Consider the following 21,688-nt stretch of genomic DNA (forward strand, 5'->3'; position numbering starts at 1 on the left):
ATTTCATTTTAAGGCAGAGAGTAGTACAGTCAGTTATGTGTGTAGACCTTGTCCATATAAGTCAGTGTAGATGTATTGCTGGTACATTTTTCTCTAAGTGTTTTATTATTAAAGTTTAAACATGCAAAAGATTTGAAAGAATTATACAGTGAACTCCTACATATTCTACAATTAGCTCAACCCCAGCAATTAACATTTTCTTTTATTTGCTTTACATGTTTATCCATCTATTTATCCCATTATTGATCAATCTTTTTTTTTGATGTATTACAAAATAAGTTGCAGACATTCTTACAGTTTATTTCTAAACACTGACATACATGTTAATTATAATTAGCTGGAGTTCAAACTTGTTACACTTTTTTAAAAATTAAAATTTATGTATGGAAAAATGCACAGCTCTTCAGTCTGCCATGGATGATACTAATTAATGAGCACCCAACAAAGGTCTGTCTAGTCAAGGCTATGGTTTTTGCAGTGGTCATGTATGGATGTGAAAGTTGGACTATAAAGAAGGCAATGACAACCCACTCCAGTACTCTTGCCTGGAAAATCCCATGGACGAAGGAGCCTGGAAGGCTGCAGTCCATTTGGTAGCTAAGAGTCGGCACGACTGAGCGAGTTCACTTTCGCTTTTCACTTTCATGCTTTGGAGAGGGAAATGGCAACTGACTCCAGTGTTCTTGCCTGGAGAATCCCAGGGACGGCAGAGCCTAGTGAGCTGCTGTCTGTGGAGTCGCACAGAGTTGGACACGACTGAAGCGACTTAGCAGCAGTACATATGGTTAGAATATGGCTGCTTCCATAATGTTTCTTTCTTTTTAAAAAATATTTATTTGTTTGGTGATGCTGAGTCTTCGTTGCAGCATGTGGAATCTAGTTCCCTAACCAGGCATCAAACTCTGGCCCCTTGTGTTGTGGAGTCTTAGCCACTAGGGAAGTCCCATAGCCTTTCTTTTAAAACTAATAGTTCTCAGCCACACAGAGATACCAATTTTCTATTTTAATTTGAATTCCAGGCTCCTGGGAGGGAGTCTGATTGGCCCAGGCTGGAGTCTGATTGGCCCAGTCCGGTTCAGCTATGCTTGAGGGCAGGTTTTAAAGTTTGGATCTCCTGTTGGAAGCCTGCCTTTGTGGATGGAGAAAGGACAGTTCCTGGAGCAGGTGTGGGGCTGTTGAAAGGAGGCTGCCACTGAAAATTGTTTCTAAGTACGAGTGTGATAAACGATTCTATAGACAAGAACAGGGTACAGAAATAGCATGGAGGGAGAATGAATCACTATTTAGGGATAGAGTGGTGGTCCGACACCACTTCCTGAAGAAATTGGTGGGTGGGTTGGGTCTGAAAGATAAATTCAAGTTCAGCAGTGGGAAAGAAGGATGTGTGCTGCAGAAGAACAGGTAGAAAGACAGGAAATGGCCTAGTGTGTTTAGGAAATTGTAAGCATGTTAGTATATCTGCAGTATAAGTTTTGAAGTGGGTCAAGTTCTATAGTGATGGGAAAGTGAGAAGGAGAGAAGTAGGTAGGTAGGTAGATAGATATTTAGATATAGATCAGGGCCAGTTCAGAGGAGAATCTTATCTTGCTAAAATATGGGAAGCCAGCAAGAGTAGGTAACAATCAGATTTATTTTAAGATATCATTTCATTGGTTAAACTGGAGATAAGTTCAAACTCATGAGAGCCTGGACTAAGAAAATGGCAGTAAAAAAGAACAGGAGATATATATATATTTTTTTTTTCTTATTTTTAGGAGATATATTTAGGCGGTAAAATCTTCAGTACTTGGGGGTTTATTGAAGATTGGGAGAAGGAGAAATCTTACGATGGTGACCCCTATTCTGATGGTGGTTGGATGAGTTGGGATACTAGCCAAGATAAGATATATAGGATACTGAGGTGCTCACTGTTGGTTGTGTATTTCTTAATCTGGCTGATAATCACAGGTGTACTTTTTTAGAACTGTTAAATTGTACTTATATGTTTTGTGCATTTTTGTGCATTTAAGTTATATTTCATAATCGGGAATGTTACAGAACAAAAGGAAACACAAAAAATATGCTTTGGGAAAAAGATGCTGTGGACATTTGCGTTTGGGGTGTCCATGCAACCTTCCAGATGGAGATATGTAGAAAGCAGTAAGCTGGACATGAAATTTGAAGTATGGGCTGCTGATGAAAGGATTAGATTAGGTCTGTAGTTCGTTTTTCTGTTTGTATGTTAGGATTTTCTGGAGAGTTAAAAAAAATTATTGGTAACCTACATCCCACCCCAGACCAATTAAATTGGTCCTTGTTGGTATGACGGCACAAGGTCTAGTTTACAGAGCTTCCTGTGCTTCTTACTCTGATGCAGAGATGAGAACCACTAGGTTTCAGGAAAATTGCTCATTTCCTACATTCTGTGATGAAGAGATAGAGTTGAGCAGAGAGGATTTTGTAATTGCTTTAGAATTCAAAATAGGTTTGTATTTGGGGGGGGGGGATGATTATTTTTGTTGTTGTTTTTTTGGCTGCACTGTGCAGCGTACAGAATCTTAATTCGTGGACCAGGCATGAAACCTGGGCCCCCAGCAGTGGAAGCGTGGAGTCTTAACCACTGGACCACCAGGGAGGTTTCAGGACATAATTCTTAAGCCTTGTGCTTTCCCCCCATTATTATTATTATTTTTTGGATTAGAATTAATTTTATAAAAATATGGAACGTTTCACGAATTTGCGTGTCATCCTTGTGCAGGGACCATGCTAATCTTATCTGTATCGTTCCAATTTTAGTATATGTGCTGCCGAAGTGAGCACTTTGCCCCCATTATTACCTGAAGTTAAAAAAGAATGTATTTGGTTAAAATGACAATGTGCATGTGTTCCTAAAGAAAAACATGTCGAAGATGCAAGGTGTTTCAGTTAAACAGTTTTAAAACAGATTTCTTTTGATGAAATGGCTGTGTCTTCTCTAATTTTAATTATTAATAATGTATAGGCTTTGCAGCCAAACATAGAAAATTGCCTCATCAGCTGCAGTGTCTTTGAATAGTAAATATGAAGGACAATGATTGGTAAATGTTAATTGTTTGTGTGATGTAGTCTGAAAGGCAGACAGCTGTAAATGCTGCGAAATTGTCTCTGTTACATGTGATATGGTAAGGACGTTGCTCACTCATTTGTCTTTTCTTTCCTTCACTACATAGCTTTGTAACTCAGGGTCAGGATCAGGGTCCTGTATCCATCACTAAGTATTTATTAGTACCTGAAATATGCCAGGGGTAACTTTATGTAAGTTACTAAACATAGATGAAAATGTAGGGACTTGCACCAGGTGTGCCAGTATTTCCATTTTGGATGGCATATAAAAGGCAGCAGGATGCAAAATTATTTGATAATTACAAGAATTTCTTTATTGTTCAGAAAGTGGAATGATTTCTTGGGTTTGAGCATTTAGGTATGACCTAACCCATAGATGATTATTCTCACTCACCAACCTCTAGTTCCTTGAACTCTCTTCCTCTAGTGATTTTGTTTTCCTTAGACCTCAGGCCCATGATCTTACCACTGTTTTCACTGTCTTTTACCTTCTTGACATTCTCCTTTCCTCCCTCACCCAGTGTAAATTCCATAGCCAGTCATTTTACAAACTCTTCATATACCCTCAGTTACCATGCCCTTCTTGCTTTGTCATACTTGGCAAAATTTGTAATCCTGGTTAAGCTGACTCTTCTACTTTATACCTGTGCATCTGAACATAGCTGGAAAATGCATGTGTGTACATATGTGTGCACATGCACACTCCCACAGCTGTGCTGACTAATCTTAAGTTCATGCCGTTGAACCTGAGGGGGTCCTTAATACTGCCAGACAGTCATGTATGTACCTAGTGTGTTGGCTCTATCACTCTTCCAGACAGCTCTTTTGTACCATCACCTTTCTCTTCAAAGTATAACATCTCTCCCATTCAACTGATGACCTTGTTTCCTAAGAAACTTCTACTTCACTAGGAAGACTGAAGCGCTCTGTGCCTGTGCATTCTGCCTTCCCTCCTGTTAACATGGATGAACTATCTGTGCATCTTTAGTTGTATGCCGAATACCACCCACTTTGAACTACTCAAGAATATTACTCCAAGAATCACTGCTGCCAGCCAATTCGCTATATCACTGTTTTACTGTCTATTAGGCCATTCATCAGTGTATAAAGCATGTTATTTCAACTACCCCCAGTTTAAAAAATACTTGTCTTGACCCTACCTTCATTGCCAGGTACTGTCCTATATATTTGCTCTCCTTTGTAGCAGAACTTTAGAAAGTTGTCTCTATTCAGTGTTTCTAATTTCTTCCCTCCCATTCTCTCTCTGTCTGAAACAACAGACTGGTTCCAAATAGGAAAAGGAGTAGGTCAAGGCTGTATATTGTCACCATGCTTATTTAACTTATATGCAGAGTACATCGTGAGAAACAGTGGGCTGGAAGAAGCACAAACTGGAATCAAGATTGCCGGGAGAAATATCAGTAACCTCAGATATGCAGATGATACCACCCTTATGGCAGAAGGTGAAGAAGAACTAAAGAGCCTCTTGAAGAAAGTGAAAGAGGAGAGTAAAAAGTTGGCTTGAAGCTCAACATTCAGAAAACAAAGATCATGGCATCCAGTCCCATCACTTCATGGCAGAGGGATGGGGAAACAGTGGCACACTTAACTTTTTTGGGCTTCAAAGTCACTGCAGATGATGACTGCAGTCATGAAATAAAAAGATGCTTCCTCCTTGGAAGAAAATTTATGACCAACCTAGACAGCATATTAAATAGCAGAGGCATTACTTTGCCAATAAAGGTCCGTCTTGTCAAGGCTATGGTTTTTCCAGTAGTCATTTATGGATGTGAGAGTTGGACTATAAAGAAAGCTGAGCACCGAAGAACTGATGCTTTTGAACTGTGGTGTTGGAGAAGACTCTTGAGAGTCCCTGGGACTGCAAGGAGATCCAACCAGTCCATTCTGAAGGAGATCAGTCCTGGGTGTTCATTGGAAGGACTGATGCTGAAGCTGAAACTCCAATACTTTGGCCACCTGATGCGAAGAGCTGACTCATCTGAAAAGTCCCTGATGCTGGGAAAGATTGAAGGCGGGACGAGAAGGGGATGACACAGGGTGAGATGGTTGGATGGCATCACCAACTCAATGGACATGAGTTTGAGTAAACTCTGGGAGTTGGTGATGGACAGGGAGGTCTGGCGTGTACCAGTCCATGGGGTTGCAAAGAGTCAGACATGACTGAGCGACTAAACTGAACTGAACTGATTCTCTCTCTTCCTCTGTTGTTCTTTTATTGAGATATAATTCACATACTATAAAATTCACCACCATAAGTGTACAGTTCAGTGGTTTTTTAGTATATTTAGAGTTGTGCATCTATCACCACTGTCTGCAGAACATTTTCATCATCCCATAAAAAACCGTGTATCCCTTTGCAGTCACTCACTCTGTTCCTCAGTCTGTAGCTCTGCTTGTTCTCTTGGAATCTGCCTATGTCTCTGTGGATCTGCCTCTTCTGGAAATTTCACATAAAGGGAACCAAACAATATGTGACCTTTTGTGTCTGTCTTCTTTTACTTAGTTAGCCTGTTTTCAAGGTTTACCATGTTGTAACACTACATTCCTTTTTATGGCTGAATGACATTCCATTCCGTGGGTGAGTTCCATGTTTTGTTAATCTTTCAGGTTTTGGACATTTGGGTTGTTTCCACTTTTTGGATCTTATGAAATATGCTGATCATACACATTTATATTCAGGTTTTGTGAGAATGTGCTTTCAGTTCTCTTGGATGCATACCTTGGAGAAGTGCTGGTCATATGATAACCTTATGTTTAACATTTTGAGGAACTGTCTGACCATTTTCCAAAAGGACTGCATTTTACATTCCCACCAGCAGTGTATGAGGGTTCCAGTTTCTCCATTTTATTCTCACTTAAGCTTGATTCAGTTAGGCTTTTCCCCTTTTCCCCTTCTTGACTGAAGCTGCCTTTGACAAGGCCGTCATCGATAACATAAAAGTACCAGAGTTCAGAGTACGTTGTTAGTCATCATTGTGTTTGACGTATAAATAGCATTTGACACAGATGATCACTTATTGCTCCTTGGTACACTTTTTTTTACTTTTGGCTTCCAGAATGCCACATGTTCATATCTACCTGCGCCTCCCCCCCCCCCCCCCATTTTATTGGTCAGCCCTTCTTAGTTTCTTTTATTATTTTCTTCTTTCTCCCTACTTGTTAGAATAGGAGTTTCCCCTGGGGATCGTATCAGTACTTCTATATCTTTTAATACTCTCTTATCCTGGCTTTCATGTTGATATCTCTTTTTTTGTACCTAAGAGCCAAATACCCAACTATCTACTCAACCTCACTGGGGTGTCTGGTAAACATCTTAAATGGAACATGTCTAAAGCCAAACCCCTTCTCTTCTCTTTATAATATGCTCCGCCTCCAGATCTCCATGTCTTTGATGAAGATAATTTCATCCTTCATTTTTTCAGGGCAAAAAACCTTGGCATTAATTTTATTCCTCCTTTCTCACTTGCCACATCCAGTCTGCTAGGAAGTCTTCTTGGTCTTACCTTCAAAGTACATACAGAGTTGGAACACTTCTCCCCGCTTCCCCTGTTGGCCGCCATCTTGTTCCCATCATCATCTCTCCCCTGGATCTTTGTAGAAAGAGTCCTAATCCTGTCAGACCCTCAGCTGTATGTACTTTTGCCTCCAGCAGTCTAGTTCAATACAATAGCCAGAAGAATCCTTCTGGAAGACGTCAGATCATCATTTACTGTCCAAACCCTACTTTGGCTCCCTGTTTCACTCAGTTCAGTTCAGTTGCTCAGTTGTGTCTGACTCTTTGTGACCCCATGGACTGCAGCATGCCAGGTTTCCCTGTCCATCACTAACTCCTGGAGTTTACTCAGACTTATGTCCATTGAGTTGATGATCCCATCCCAACCATCTCATCCTGTCATCCCCTTCTCCTCCCGCCTTCAATCTTTACCAGGATCAGGATTTTTTTCCAGTAAGTCAGTTCTTTGCATCAGGTGGCCAAAATATTGGAGTTTAATCCTTAGCATCAGTCCTTCCAACGAATATTCAGGACTGATTTCCTTTAGGATCTGTGTTGGCTCTCCTTGCAGTCCAAGAGTGATAGCCAAACAAGGCCCTATGTCATCTAACCATATTACTTTTCCGGCCTCATTCACCGTTGTTCTCCCTGATCACTCTGTTCACCTCCTTGCTAGTTTTCAAGCAGGTCAGACATGTTTTAGACTCAGGGCCTTTGCATTTGTGGCTCCTTCTACTTGAAATATTCTTCACTTTCAAATCTGCTCAAAATTTATCATGTCAGTTAGCTGACTTTAATTTTTAAATCTGTAACTTGGGTTTCCTACACTCTGGGCTCCTCTTACTCTGCTCTTTTTTTATTTGCATAGCACTTGACTGTGACATTGACTACATTATTGAGTTATACAGGATGTTTATGATACATTGAGATGACCAATGCTGGGCTGGGGGCTTCCCTGGTGGCTCAGATGGTAAAGAATCTGCCTGTGACGTGGGAGACCTGATTTTGATCCCTGGGTTGGGAAGATCCCTTGGAGAAGGGAATGGCTACCCACTCCAGTATTCTGGGCTGGAGAATTCCATGGACAGAGGAACCTGGCAGGCTACAGTCCATGGTGTCACAAAGAGTTGGACTTTCAGTGCTGGGCTGGATAAATCAGGTGGAATCAAGATTTCCAGGAGGAACACCAACAACCTCAGATATGCAGATGATAACATTCTAATGGCAAAAAGTGAAGAGGAACTAAAGAGCCTCTTGATGAAGGTGAAAGAGGAGGGTGAAAAAGCTGGCTTAAAACTGAACATTCAAAAAACTAAGAACATGGCATCTGGTCCCATCACTTCATGGCAAATAGATGGGGAAACAATGGAAACAGTGAAAGATTTTATTTTCTTACACTCCAAAATCACTGTGGACAGTGAATGCCAGCCATGAGATTAAAAGATGCTTGCTCCTTTGAAGGAAAGCTGTGACAAACCTAGACAGCGTATTAAAAGCAGAGACATCACTATGCTGGAAAAGGTCTGTGTAGTCCTAGCTATGGTTTTTCCAGTAGTCATGTTTGGATGTGCGAGTTGGACCATAAAGAAGGCTGAGCGCTGAAGAATTGATGCTTTTGAACTGTGGTGGTGGAGAAGACTTGAGAGTCCCTTGGACAGCAAGGAGATTAATCCAGTCAATCCTAAAGGAAATCAGTCCTGAATATTAATTGCACGGACTGTTGCTGAAGCTCCGATCCTTTGGCCACCTGATACGAAGAGTTGACTCATTGGAAATCCAAGACCCTGATGCTGGGAAAGGTTGAAGGCAAAAGAAGGGGGTGGCAGAGGATGAGATGGTTGGATTGCATCACCAACTCAGTGGTCATGGATTTGAGCAAACTCTAGGAGATAGTGAAGGACAGGGAAGCCTGGTGTACTGCAGTTTATAGGGTCGCAGGGAGTCAGACACGACTTAGAGACTGAACAACAAATGATACAGTGCTAGGCTGTAGCTCCATGAGGGAAGTGCTTTTTGTTTTGTTTACTGTTATGTCTTAAGTGTTTAGAACAGGGGATAGCACGTTCTAGCCATTCAAAAAATATTTGTGGAATGAGCAAAAAATGGATAGCTTTATGGGGAAGGTAGTGTCTGAGACAGGTGTTGAAAATTTTGATTCGATCCCTGTGTTAGCAAGATCCCTTGGAGAAGGGAATTCTTGCCTGGAGAATCCATGGACAGAGGAGCCAGGTGGGCTACAGTCCATGGGGTCACAGAGAGTCAGACTTGACTGAGTGACTAATACCTTCACTTTTTACATAGAGTAAAATTCATCCTTTTTGGGTATACAGGTCTATGAATTTTGACAGACTGTTTCAGTCATGTAGCCACCACCACAATCAAGATATAAAATGTTTTCCATCGCTGCAAGAAGTTCCTTAAGTTCCTTTGCAGTCAGTTCCCTTCCTTCATCTAATGCCCCTGCCAGCCTGATCTAATTTCTGTCCCTGTATAGTTATGTTTTTTCCAGAATGTTATACTTGGAATCATTTAAGTATGCCTCCTTTTTTTTTGCTTTGGATGTGCTGAGTGGCATGTGAGGCCCTAGTTCCTTGACCAGGGATTGAACCTGTGCCTGCTGCAGTGGAAGTGTGGATTCTTAATGACTAGACCACTAGGGAAAGTTCCAAGTATGACTCCTTTTGAGTCTCTTTCATTTAGCCTAATGCTTTTGAGGTTCATACATGTTACTGCATATTTCAGGAGTTGATTTTTAAAATATATATATATATATTTTATTGAAGTATAGTTGACTTAGAATATTTCAGATGCACAGCAAGGTGATTTAGTTATAAAGACACATAATATTAGTTTTGATATTTCCATCATAGGTTATTACAAGATATTGACTGTAGTTCCCTATGCTATACAGTAAACCTGTGTTGCTTGTTGCATATCTATTTTTTAATTAGAAATCTAGCATTCTATTCATACTAAGTCAAACAAGTGGAATCAAAATGTCAATTTTTTTAGTTAGGCAAAAGTCCTTAAAGCTTCTAAAATACATATTATACATATTTATATAATGAATATGAAAGCTTTTCTGCAGCCCTTGATAAAGCCTTGAGAAAGAACATAAAAAAGGAAAAGATGGAGAAATTGGAGAACATAAACTAAATGAGATGGGAGCACTGAATATGGAATAGAAAAATGGAAACAAAACAGATAAAAGGTTACATATAATCCAGTTTTTTAAATATGACTGCTCATTAGAACTCTTTGGGGCCATGTGGACTGTAGTCTACCAGGATCCTCTCTCCATGGGATTCTCCAGGCAAGAATACTGGAGTGGGTTGCCATTTCCTTCTCCAGGGGATCTTCCTGACCCAGGGATCGAACCCGGGTCTCCCACATTGCAGGCAGACGCTTTAACCTCTGAGCCATCAGGGAAGCTCATTAGAAACATGTCTGGAGAAAAAGAGCAATACCTGAGTATGTGTATTTTCCAGAAACTTCCAAGGTAATTCTGATATGGATCTGGATTTTCAAAAGTGATTACAGGTTTTGTGTTTTTATTACATCCTAGTTTTGGTGATAGAGAGTTGTATTTATTTTTCTATTGACCAATCATGATACGATGGTATTAAGTGAGCAATAGTTACATAATCACCATAATGAAAGATGTTTATCAGTTTTCACAATCAATAGCCAGACAAAAATTAAAAGATAAATTATAATTGGAAGCCATAATGAGAATATGATTAACTTAATAATAGAAAATAATTCCATACAATTTGGGGGGAGAGTGTCAAGCAAAGTGATGTGGTAAGTGGAAGTGCATACATGCACATGTTTTCATCTACCCAGTCAGTCTGTATGTCTTTTGGTTGGTGAATTTAATCCACTTACATTTAAGGTAATTATTGATAAATATGATCCTATTACCATTTTCTTAATTGTTTTGGGTTTTCTATAGGTCTTTTCCGTCTCTTGTGTTTCCTGCCTAGAGAAGTTCCTTTAGCATGTGTTGTAAAGCTGGTTTGGTGGTTCTCAATTCTCTTAATTTTTGCTTATCTGGAAAGCTTTTGATTTCTCCATCAAATCTGAAGGAGAGTCTTGCTGGGTGGAGTATTCTTGGTTGTAAGTTCTTCCCTTTCATCACTTGAAATATATCATGCCATTCCCTTCTGGCTTGTAGAGTTTCTGTTGAGAAATCAGCTGATAGCCTGATGGGAGTTCCCTTGTATGTTATGTGCCATTTTTCCCTTGTTTCTTTTAATATTTTATCTGTTTTTCATTTTTGTCAATTTGATTACTATGTGTCTTGGTGTGTTCCTTCTTGGGCTCATCCTTCCTGAGAGACGCCGTGCTTCCTGGATTTGACTATTTCCTTTCCCATGTTTGGGAAGTTTTCAGCTTTTATCTCTTCAAATATTTTCTCAGGTCTTTTTCTCTCTTTTCCTTCTGGGATCCCTGTCATGAGAATATTGGTGTGTGTAATGTTGTCCCAGAGGTCTCTTAGGCTGTCTTCATTTCTTTTCATTCTTTTTCCTGTATTCTGTTCTGTGGCAGTCATTTCTACCATTCTGTCCTCCAGGTCATTTATCTGTGTTTCTGCCTCAGCTCTTCTGCTGTGGATTCCTTTTAGTGTATTAGTCATCTCTGTTTGTTTGTTGTTTAGTTCTTCTAGGTCTTTGGTAAACATTTCTTGCATCTTCTCAATCTTTGTCTCCATTCTTTTCCCAAGATCTTGGATCATCTTCACTATTATTATTCTGAATTCTTTTTCTGGGAGGTTGCCTATCTTCACTTCATTTAGTTGTTTTTCTGGGATTTTATCTTGTTCCTTCATTGGGGATATAACTTTCTTCTTTTTCATAGTGATTAACTTTCTGTAATATGGTTTTTGTTTTAGTTGCTGTGAGACTGTGCGTCTTCTTCTGTTTGTCCTCTCATGGCTGAGGCTGAGAGGCTTGTGTAAGCTTCTTGGTGGGAGGGATGGGAAAAACTGGGTCTTGCTCTGGTGGGCAGGACCTTGCTCAATAAAGCTTTAATCCAATTATCTGCTGATGGGTGGGTTTCCACTCCCTCCCTGGTAGTTGTTTGGCCTGAGGTGACTGAGCCCTGGGGTCTGCCAGGTCTATGGTAGGGTTGATGGCAGACTCTGAGAGGGTTTACGCCAAGAGGGACCTTCCAGTGCGCCTTTCCCTGTGGTGAGCCCCTGCCGACCCATCCTCCACAGGAGGCCCTTCAACACTAGCAGGTAGTTTTGGTTCAGTCTCCTGTGAGGTCACTGCTTCTCTTTGTGTCTTGGTGTGTACAAAATTTTGTTTTTGCCTTCCAAGACTGGAGTGTCTATCTCCCTCAGTCCTCTGGAAGGCCTATAATCATATCCCACTGTTTCCTCAAGGCCAGATACCCTGGGGATTCCCAGTCGCTTTGTCGGATCCCCAGGTTGGGAAGTCTGATGCAGGGTTCAGAACCTTCACAATAGTGTGAAAACTTCTTTGGTATTATTGTTCTCCAGTCTGTGGGTCACCCACCCGATGGTTATGGGGTTTGATTTTATCGTGATTTTGCCCCTCCTACCGTCTTGCTGTGGCTGCTTTTTTGTCCTTGGACATAGGGTATCTCTTTTGGTGGGTTCCAGCATGTTTCTGTTGATGGTATTTCAACAGCTCGTTGCAATTTTGGCGCTCTCGCAGGAGGAGATGAGCTCACATCCTTCTGCTTTGCCATCTTGAACCAAGGAGTTGATTTTTCTTAAAATTTATTTTATTGAATAATTTTATTGAATAATAGTTGATTTAAAGTGTTGTGTTAATTTCTGCTATATAGCAAAGTAACTCAGTTACACGCACACACGCGCGCACACACACACACGCTTTTCCATTATGGTTTGTTGTAGGATATTGAATATAGTTCCCTGTGCTATATATATAGTAGGACCTTGTTGCTTTGTTTAGTCACTAAGCTGTGTCTGACTTTTGTGACACCCCCCCCCCCCCATGAACCTGTAGCCTGCCATACTTCTCTGTCCATGGGATTTCCCAGGCAAGAATACTGGGTTGCCATTTCCTTCTCCAGGGTATCTTCCCCAGGGAATGAACCCACGTTTCCTGCATTGACAGGCAGATTCTTTGGCAGTGAGCCACCAGGGATGCCCAGTTCATTATTGCTTATCCATCTTATATATAATAGTTTGCACTTGCTAATCCTAAACTCCCAGTCTATACTCACCCCCTTTGACAGTCACAAGTCTGTTCTCTATTATCTATGAGTCTGTTTTGGTTTCATAGATAAATTCGTTTATCTCATATTTTAGATTGCACATACAAGTATAGGAGTTGATATCTTTTTACTGCTGAACAGTATTCCAGTGAATTCCGGTGAATGGTTGTACTGCAGTTTGTTTATTCATTCACCAGTTGGTGGATTTTTTGGTTTCTAATGGTCATTACAAGTAGAACTGCTATAGATGTTTCCATGTATCATTTATTGTTTAATTGCCCAGTTGTGTCCGACTCTTTGCAACCCCATGAACTGCAGCATGCCGGGCCTCCAGTTCCTTCACCATCTCCCAAAGTTTGCCCAAGTTCATGTCCATTGCTTTGGTGATGCCATCCTGTCATCTCATCCTCTGACACATCCTCTGACACATCCTCTGATGTATCATGTATATATCTATATCTGTGCTAAATCTACATATATATATCTTTTTTTTTGGGTGCTGGTAGTGGTGGACATAAGTCTTCATTGGTAAGTACCTGGAACTGGGATTGCTGGGCTGTATGGTGTGAGCGTGTGGGCTAAGTTGCTTCAGTTGTGTCCAACTCTTTGCAACCCCAGAGACTGTAGCCCACCAGGCTCAATGTCCATGGGAATTTTCCAGGCAAGAATACTGGCGTGGGTTGCCATTTCCTCTTTGAGGAAATCTTCCCGGCCCAGGGATCCAACCCGTATCTCTTGTGGTTCCTGCAGATTCTTTACTGCTGAGCCACCAGGGAAGCCTGGGCTGTATGGTAAGTGACTTTTAACTTTATGAAAAGTATCAAACTGATTTTCAGAGTGTTGAATCTTTTTTCACTTTTATCAGTTGAGAATCTGTTCATCAGAACCCATAGTTCCAAACAATAGAAGTTGACTCTGACAAGGGAACTTCTGGGGCTTCCCAGGTGGTGCTAGTGGTAAGAACCCGCCTGCCAGTGCAGGAGACATAAGAAATGTGGGTTCAATCCCTGGGTTGGGAAGATCCCCTGGAGGAGGGAGTGGCAACCCACCTCCAGTATTCTTGCCTGGAGAATCCCATGGACAGAGAGGAGCCTGGTGGGCTACAGTCCATAGGGTCTCAAAGAGCTGGACATGGCTGAAGTGACTTGGCAAATGGCAGGGAACTTATGAATAAAATATTTTTAGGTGGCCCATAAAATCTCTTGGAGGGATGGAGAGACTGGCTCTGAAGTTGTGTATCCCAGGCACAGATACAGGGGTTTTAGCTGCCAGCACTTTTGGGGGATACTGGACTCTATAAGTAGAACTGCAGTCTCTAAAAGCCAGATGAAGCTGCTCTGATGCTAGCACTTGTCAGAGTGGATTCTTTGAGGACTCAGTTTCTTTGAGTCACTATTTTTGCATCACCTTCTTAAGGTGGGCTCTGTCTAATCAGGTGGGAGATTCCCTAAATATGGAGAGAGGGTTCAGATGTGGGGCTGCTAAAAGTAATGACACACATAAGCAAACTAGATTAGATAATTTGCGTACAGTTTCTAGAACTTAATGGGTGCTTCCTACTTCAGTTCAGTTGCTCAGTCGTGTCCGACTCTTTGCGACCCCATGAATCGGAGCACGCCAGGCCTCCCTGTCCATCACCAACTCCCAGAGTTCACTCAGACTCAAGTCGATCGAGTCAGTGATGCCATCCAGACATCTCATCCGCCGCCATCCCCTTCTCCTCCTGCCCCCAATCCCTCCCAGCATCAGAGTCTTTTCCAGTGAGTCAACTCTTCGCATCAGGTGGCCAAAATACTGGAGTTTCAGTTTCAGCATCATTCCTTCCAAAGAAATCCCAGCGTTGATCTCCTTCAGAATGGCCTGGTTGGATCTCCTTGCAGTCCAAGGGACTCTCAAGAGTCTTCTCCAACACCACAGTTCAAAAGCATCAATTCTTTGGCGCTCAGCCTTCTTCACAGTCCAACTCTCACATCCATACATGACCACAGGCAAAGCCATAGCCTTGACTAGATGGACCTTAGTCGGCAAAGTAATGTCTCTGCTTTTGAATATACTATCTAGGTTGGTCATAACTTTTCTTCCAAGGAGTAAGCGTCTTTTAATTTCATGGCTGCAGTCACCATCTGCAATGATTTTGGAGCCCCCCAAAATAAAGTCTGACACTATTTCCCCATCTATTTCCTTGAAGTGATGGGACCGGATGCCATGATCTTCATTTTCTGAATGTTGAGCTTTAAGCCAACTTTTTCACTCTCCTCTTTCACTTTCATCAAGAGGCTCTTTAGCTCCTCTTCACTTTCTGCCACAAGGGTGGTGTCATCTGCATATCTGAGGTTATTGATATTTCTCCCGGCAATCTTGATTCCAGCTTATGTTTCTTCCAGTCCAGCGTTTCTCATGATGTACTCTGCATATAGGTTAAATAAGCAGAGTGACAATATACAGCCTTGACATACCCCTTTTCCTATTTGGAACCAGTCCATGTCCAGTTCTAACTGTTGCTTCCTGACCTGCATACAGATTTCTCAAGAGGCAGGTCAGGTGGTCTGGTATTCCCGTCTCTTTCAGAATTTTGCACAGTTTATTGTGATCCACACAGTCAAAGGCTTTGGCATAGTCAATAAAGCAGAAAGAGATGTTTTTCTGGAACTCTCTTGCTTTTTCCATGATCCAGCAGATGTTGGCAATTTGATCTCTGGTTCCTCTACCTTTTCTAAAACCAGCTTGAACATCAGGGAGTTCACGGTTCACGTATTGCTGAAGCCTGGCTTGGAGAATTTTGAGCATTACTTTACTAGCATGTGCGATGAGTGCAACTGTGCGGTAGTTTGAGCATTCTTTTGCATTGCCTTTCTTTGGAATTGGAATGAAAACTGACCGTTTCCAGTCCTGTGGCCACTGCTGAGTGGTTATTGATATTTCTCCCGGCAATCTTGATTCCAGCTTGTGTTTCTTCCAGTCCAGCGTTTCTCATGATGTACTCTGCATATAAATTAAATATGCAATCTGCTTCCCTCCCTACTTCTTTCCGCATCTGTCTTTTTTAGGTGAACTTTTAGGGAAACTCTAAATGAGGTGTAATAAGTACATAAATCATAAGGATATACAGGTCGATGAATTTTCGTGAATTCATCCTTTTAACATCCAGAAGAAGAAATAGAACATTACCAACACCCCAGAAATCTCTCATTGCCCTGCTGGAAACTGCCCACTTCCTTCTACCTCTCTGCCCCATCTGGGTAACCACTATCCTAACTTTGACTAGTTTGCCTGTTTTCACACTTTATGCAGCCAAAGCTGTATGTTATGTTTTTTGTGTGTAATTTCTGTAAGTATTTGTGAGCTTCAGCAATGTTCTTGTGCATGGCAGGAGTTGGCTTCACATTGTCCCATTGTATGGATATAATAGTTTGTTGATGGACATATGGGTTACTTCCAGTTTTTGATTAATACATGTAAATATTGCTATGGACATGAACATTCTTGCACATGTCCTTTGGTCTACATATGTGCACATTTCTGTGGGTGTGTAATATGGAGTGAAGTTACTGGGTCATGGGTTCTGTGTATGTTCAGCTTTAGTAGAGAAGGCCAGAAAGTTTTCCCACTCTGTACTCCTATTAGCAGCACATGTGAGTTTTATTTTGTCACATCTATCTTCTTGACATGTCCTTTTAAGACTTTTTTAGCCCAGTGTAATATTTGCTTAATTCTACCTAATCAGTTATGCTTCTATTATATTATTAACTCGTTGCTGTGAGATTCCATGTTTTATTTTTCTGTCTTAGTATTAAGTACAGAATATCGGATATACATATTGAAAGATCAGTGAAAGTTGCATAAAAAACGTGAATAAAGAATATGTCTGTAGGTACACTTACCCAATAGTCCAGTGGCAAAGACTCTGTGGTCCCAATGTAGGGGACACCAGTTAGATTCCTGTTCAGGGAACTAGATCCTGCATGCCACAATTAAAGATCCTTCAACTAAAGGAATCCTTCAGTTAAAGATCCTGGAACTAAGACCTGGTGCAGACAAATAATTAAAAAAAAAATTAAATGAAAAAATATGTCTGTGGGCCAGAAAAATCTTGGCATTTTTTGGGGGAGGGAAAGAATTCAGTGATCTGACTGGAATTCAGTTCAGTTCAGTTGCTCAGTCGTGTCCGACTCTTTGCAACCCCATGAACCACAGCACGCCAGGCCTCCCTGTCCATCACCAACTCCCAGAGTCCACCCAAACCTATGTCCATTGAGTCGGTGATGCCATCCAACCATCTCGTCCTCTGTCATCACCTTCTCCTCCTGCTCTCAATCCCTCCCAGCATCAGGGTCTTTTCAGATGAGTCAGCTCTTCTCATCAGGTGGCCGAACTATTGGAATTTCAGCTTCAGCATCAGTCCTTCCAGTGAACACCCAGGACTGATCTCCCTTAGGATGGACTGGTTGGATCTCCTTGCAGTCCGAGGGACTCTCAAGAGTCTTCTCCAACACCCATAGTTCAAAAGCATAAATTCTTTGGTGCTCAGGTTTCTTGATAGTTCAACTCTCACATCCATACACGACTACTGGAAAAACCATAGCCTTGACTAGATGGACCTTTGTTGAAAGAGTGATGTCTCTGCTTTTTAATATGCTGTCTAGGTTGGTCATAACGTTCCTTCCAAGGAGTAAACATCTTTTAATTTCATGGCTGCAGTCACCATCTGCAATGATTTTGGAGCCCAGAAAAATAAAGTCAGCCACTGTTTCCACAGTTTCCCCATCTATTTGCCATGAAGTGATGGGACCGGATGCAGTGATCTTAGTTTTCTGAATTAGCAATGAATAATGGTACATTGGGAACAGCGGTGATAGTGTAGAATTAAGTCAGGTGGAATCTGATTGGGTTCTGTAGTTAATAAATAGCCCTTTTTGGTTCCTGGACTTGGAAGGAATTAATGAAAGCTGTTTTGTTCTGTGAATGAAGAATTGTGTTTTTCTGGTGTGTTCTGCTCTTAGAGAATAGTTACAAGAAAAGATTTGGGCCTGTGATTGGACACAGATTAGACAAAGCATGGGTTGGTGTTTATTTGGTTAGCTTTATCTCTTAGTTCTTAGTATCTTCATAAATGGAACTCACATCTTCTTATAAACATTAGAACTAATATAAAAATGTGAGATTTTTTTTTCTTATTTTCTGCATGATTTATTATGTGGCTATCAGTTAAAATTTTTTTTTTTAACGTTCAGATTGGGTTCTCTTTCTTAAAATTTTTTTTAAATTGAAGTATAGTTGATTTACAATGCTTTGTTAGTTTCACATGTATAGCAAGATGATTTAGTTATGCATACTTATTCTTTTTAGATTATTTTCCATTATAGGTTTTTAAAAGGTACTGAGTATAGTTCCTGTGCTATACAGTAGGTCAGATTTTTTTTTTCTCTTTCTTTTTTTTTTTTTCTCAGAATTTTTAAAATATATGTTGTAGAGTATAATGTATGAGAGAGAGGAAATTCACCTTCTGCCAGTTTCAGTCCATTTGGAATTTTGACTGACTCTGGGGTCATATAGGGTCGGACACGACCAACGTGACGCAGCAGCAGCAGCAGCAGCAGCAGCAGCAGCAGCAGCAGCATAGTGTCTCCAGAGTGACTTGTCCGCCTTCTCTTCTGTGTTGTTCTTTTGCACTGGCAACTTTGTTTTTTTCTCTCTCTGTGTCAAAAATCAAAAATAGAACATTTATAAAGTGGCTTGAAGTTTCTTCTCTTTGAAGGCTCATACCACAGAGGGGAAAGGGAAGAGGGAGAGAGCAAAGTCTTCTTTGGCTAAGGTGGGAGAATAATTACATTGGCCAGGAAGGGAAACTGCTACAAAAGGGAAAACAATCTTACAGTATGGCGTTCACCACCTTAACCAAGTGATTAAACTTAAGATCACTGAGGTGACATCAGATTCTCCTTTGCTTGGTGCAGTAGGAAGTACATAGCATCACCTCTGGTTGTGTTATTGCCAGAAATGAGGAAATAATCAGAGAGATTGTAATATGTGGTACTTGATAAGACATTTGGCCTGAACTTCTAAAAAAAGACACTGACATGAAAAACAGAAAGATGAGGGCTGGGATATTTTTAGAAGTCATTTTCTCCCTGGTTACTCTGGAAGTCATACAGTGTTTGTTTTTTTTATTTCCCCCAGTTCTTTTCGTGATTTTCTTAGAAAATTCAGTCTTACATCTTTGACTTCTTAGAGCCTATTGTTAATTGATACCAGTAAGAGGAGAGTGAAAAAGTTGGCTTAAAACTCAACATTCAGAAAACTAAGATCATGGCATCTGGTCCCATCACTTCATGGCAAATAGATGGGGAAACTATGGAAACAGTGACAGACTTTATTTTGGGGGTTCAAAAGTCACTGCAGATGGTGACTGCAGCCATGAAATTAAAAGATGCTTGCTTCTTGGAAGAAAAGCCACGACCAACCTAGACAGTATATTAAAAAGCAGAGACATTACTTTGCCAACAAAGGTCCATCTAGTGAAAGCTATGGTTTTTCCAGTAGTCATGTGTGGATGTGAGGGTTGGACTATAAAGAAAGCTGAGCTTCGAAGAATTGATGTTTTTGAACTATGGGTGTTGGAGAAGACTCTTGAGAGTCTCTTGAACTGCAAGGAGATCCAACCAGTCCATCCTAAAGGAAATCAGTCCTGAATATTCATTGGAAGGACTGATGCTGAAACTGAAGCTCCAGTACTTTGGCCCCCTGGTGTGAAGAACTGACACACTGGAAAAGACCCTGATGCTGGTAAAGATGAAGGCGGGTGGAGAAGGGGATGACAGAGGATGAGATGGTTGGATGGCGTCACCGACTCAATGGACATGGGTTTGGGTGGATGCCGGGAGGTGGTGATGGACTTGGAGGCCTGGCGTGCACCTAGTCCATGGGGTTGCAAAGAATCGGACACAACTGAGAGACTGAACTGAACTGAACCCTGTATCCTGGCAATGTATTCATCTTAGAACACTTGAACTTTCTTTACCCTCATCTCAGTTTATATGATATTGTAGCTGTACGCTTCATATATTAAAGCCCCACAAGTTAGTAATGGTTGATACTCATTTGGGTTTACCCATATATTTATCACTTTCTTTGCTCCTTTCATGTCTGGATCTCTGGACTTGTATCTATGATCATTTGCTTTCTGCTTGAAGAACAGCCTTTAGAATTACTTTTAGTATAGGTCTGCTGGTAGCAAAGTCTCTGTTTGTTTTTCTGAAAGTACCTTTATTTGCATTCATCCCTGAAGAATACATTCCCTGGGTATAGAATTCTGTATTGGAAGTTATTTTCTTTTAGCCCACTGAAGATAACTTCCCTCTGTTTTCTGGTTTCCATTATAGATATTGAGAGCTGTCAGTCTGTCTCTCCTTTGAAGGTGATCTGTCTTTTTTCCCCCCTCTCATTTTAAGTTTTATAGCAACCCTGTGAGATGAAGACTAGAAGAGACTAGAAACTCAGGATAACTTGCCAGCGTCAAACAGCGAGAAAATAGTAATTAAAATCCAGGTCTGTTGAGTGTCCACATCTGTACTTTCCCACTTTGTCTTACCGCCTCTCACTAAATAAAAGTACATATTTACCTCTTCAGTGGTATTTATTGTGTTTCTGTTACAGGTCTAATACTATGTGACGAATGAAGGTGAATACCAGAGTTTTGAGACATATTTCTGATCCTCAGTTTATAGAAAAGTATACCCAAAACATTCAGTTTGCAATGTGAGATAGTAAATGATTAATAGCTAAAATGATGATAGCTTGCAATAATTACTGCAAGATTTTATGCAAAGGGAATTTCACAATTCACTCAGGTGTCAGGTCCTGCGAAGGGGGTGGAACTTTGTCTGAACTCTGGGCAGAGGGTAGACTATGTTGAGGGTAGAGATTGTAGAGGCTGCTTTAATCAGGGGTAAATCACATGAAAAAAGGCTTGGGGGCTGAATGATGGATTTGGGAGATGGCAGTAAGGTTGACTTGACTCTAGCTGAAGTTTATAAATATTGTTGGAAATAAGGTTATATGTAAAGTGGTGCCTCATTATGGAGAGCTGTAAATTCCTGTTCTTTATCTTTTAGGTCACAGAGAATCTTTGAAGAGTTGTTTGGGGTGGAGTAATACAAGGAAAGTAGAAAATATTATTACAGGATAAGAGATTGGCTTGATTCCAAGTTCTAACCTAAATTTCAATTATGGCTCTGTCGCTTCCTCACTTACACTTGTGAATAAGTTAACTTTTTAAAGCCTTAGTTTCCTGTGAATTCGAAAGAATAATAGCACTTCAAAGGGTTGTCCTGAGGATTAAATAAATATGTGCAATGTATTTATTAGAACAGTACTTGAAACACAGTAAACATGATTTAAGTTTTAAGTGTGATTTTATTAATATTGTTATTATTAGATGAAATTATGCATGTTAGTAACCAGTGCCTAGCACAGGGTTAATCACAATTCTAGTCATCAGTAGAATGTGTATAGGATAAATATTATTATTAATTTTTTTGGCCACCTCACATGGCATGCAGGATCTTACTTTCCCAACTAGGGGTTGAATCTGCTCCACCTGTAGTGGAAGCACAGAGTCTTAACCACTGGACTACCAGAGAATTCCCCAGGATAAATACTATTAAGTTGTATTTTTATACCTCTGCTTCTAGATATAGGACCTTCCCAGGTGGTACAGTGGTAAAGAATCCACCTGCCAGTGCAAGAGACCCGGGTTCTGTCTCTGGGTCAGGAAGATCCCCTGGTGTAGGAAATGGCAACCCATTCCAGTAATCTTGCCTGGAAAATTCCGTGGATAGAGGAGTCTGGCAGGTGGGCTACAGTCCAGTTGGACATGACTGAGTG

At 40.8% G+C, this 21,688-nt stretch overlaps 1 protein-coding gene and 1 non-coding gene across 14 annotated transcripts in view; one reads left to right on the forward strand and one right to left on the reverse strand.

The window, feature by feature from the left end:
- The window catches only part of STRBP (spermatid perinuclear RNA binding protein), a 178,332-nt gene that overhangs the window by 56,444 nt on the left and 100,200 nt on the right, over positions 1 to 21,688 (forward strand). Inside the window, exon 1 of one of the 13 annotated variants that reach the window (XM_060411828.1) lies at positions 1,565 to 21,655. The exons of the other annotated variants lie outside the window; for them this stretch is intronic. The gene's annotated coding sequence lies outside the window, so the exon portion shown is untranslated. Of the gene's footprint in view, positions 1 to 1,564; positions 21,656 to 21,688 lie in introns of those variants that run through there. 13 annotated transcript variants of the gene reach the window in all.
- On the reverse strand, positions 2,693 to 2,799 carry LOC114114149 (U6 spliceosomal RNA). Its single transcript, XR_003588988.1, has one exon. It is a non-coding gene; the product is annotated as a U6 spliceosomal RNA (small nuclear RNA).

This window comes from Ovis aries, chromosome 3 (assembly GCF_016772045.2).
Source record: "Ovis aries strain OAR_USU_Benz2616 breed Rambouillet chromosome 3, ARS-UI_Ramb_v3.0, whole genome shotgun sequence".
Taxonomy (NCBI): Eukaryota; Metazoa; Chordata; class Mammalia; order Artiodactyla; family Bovidae; genus Ovis; species Ovis aries.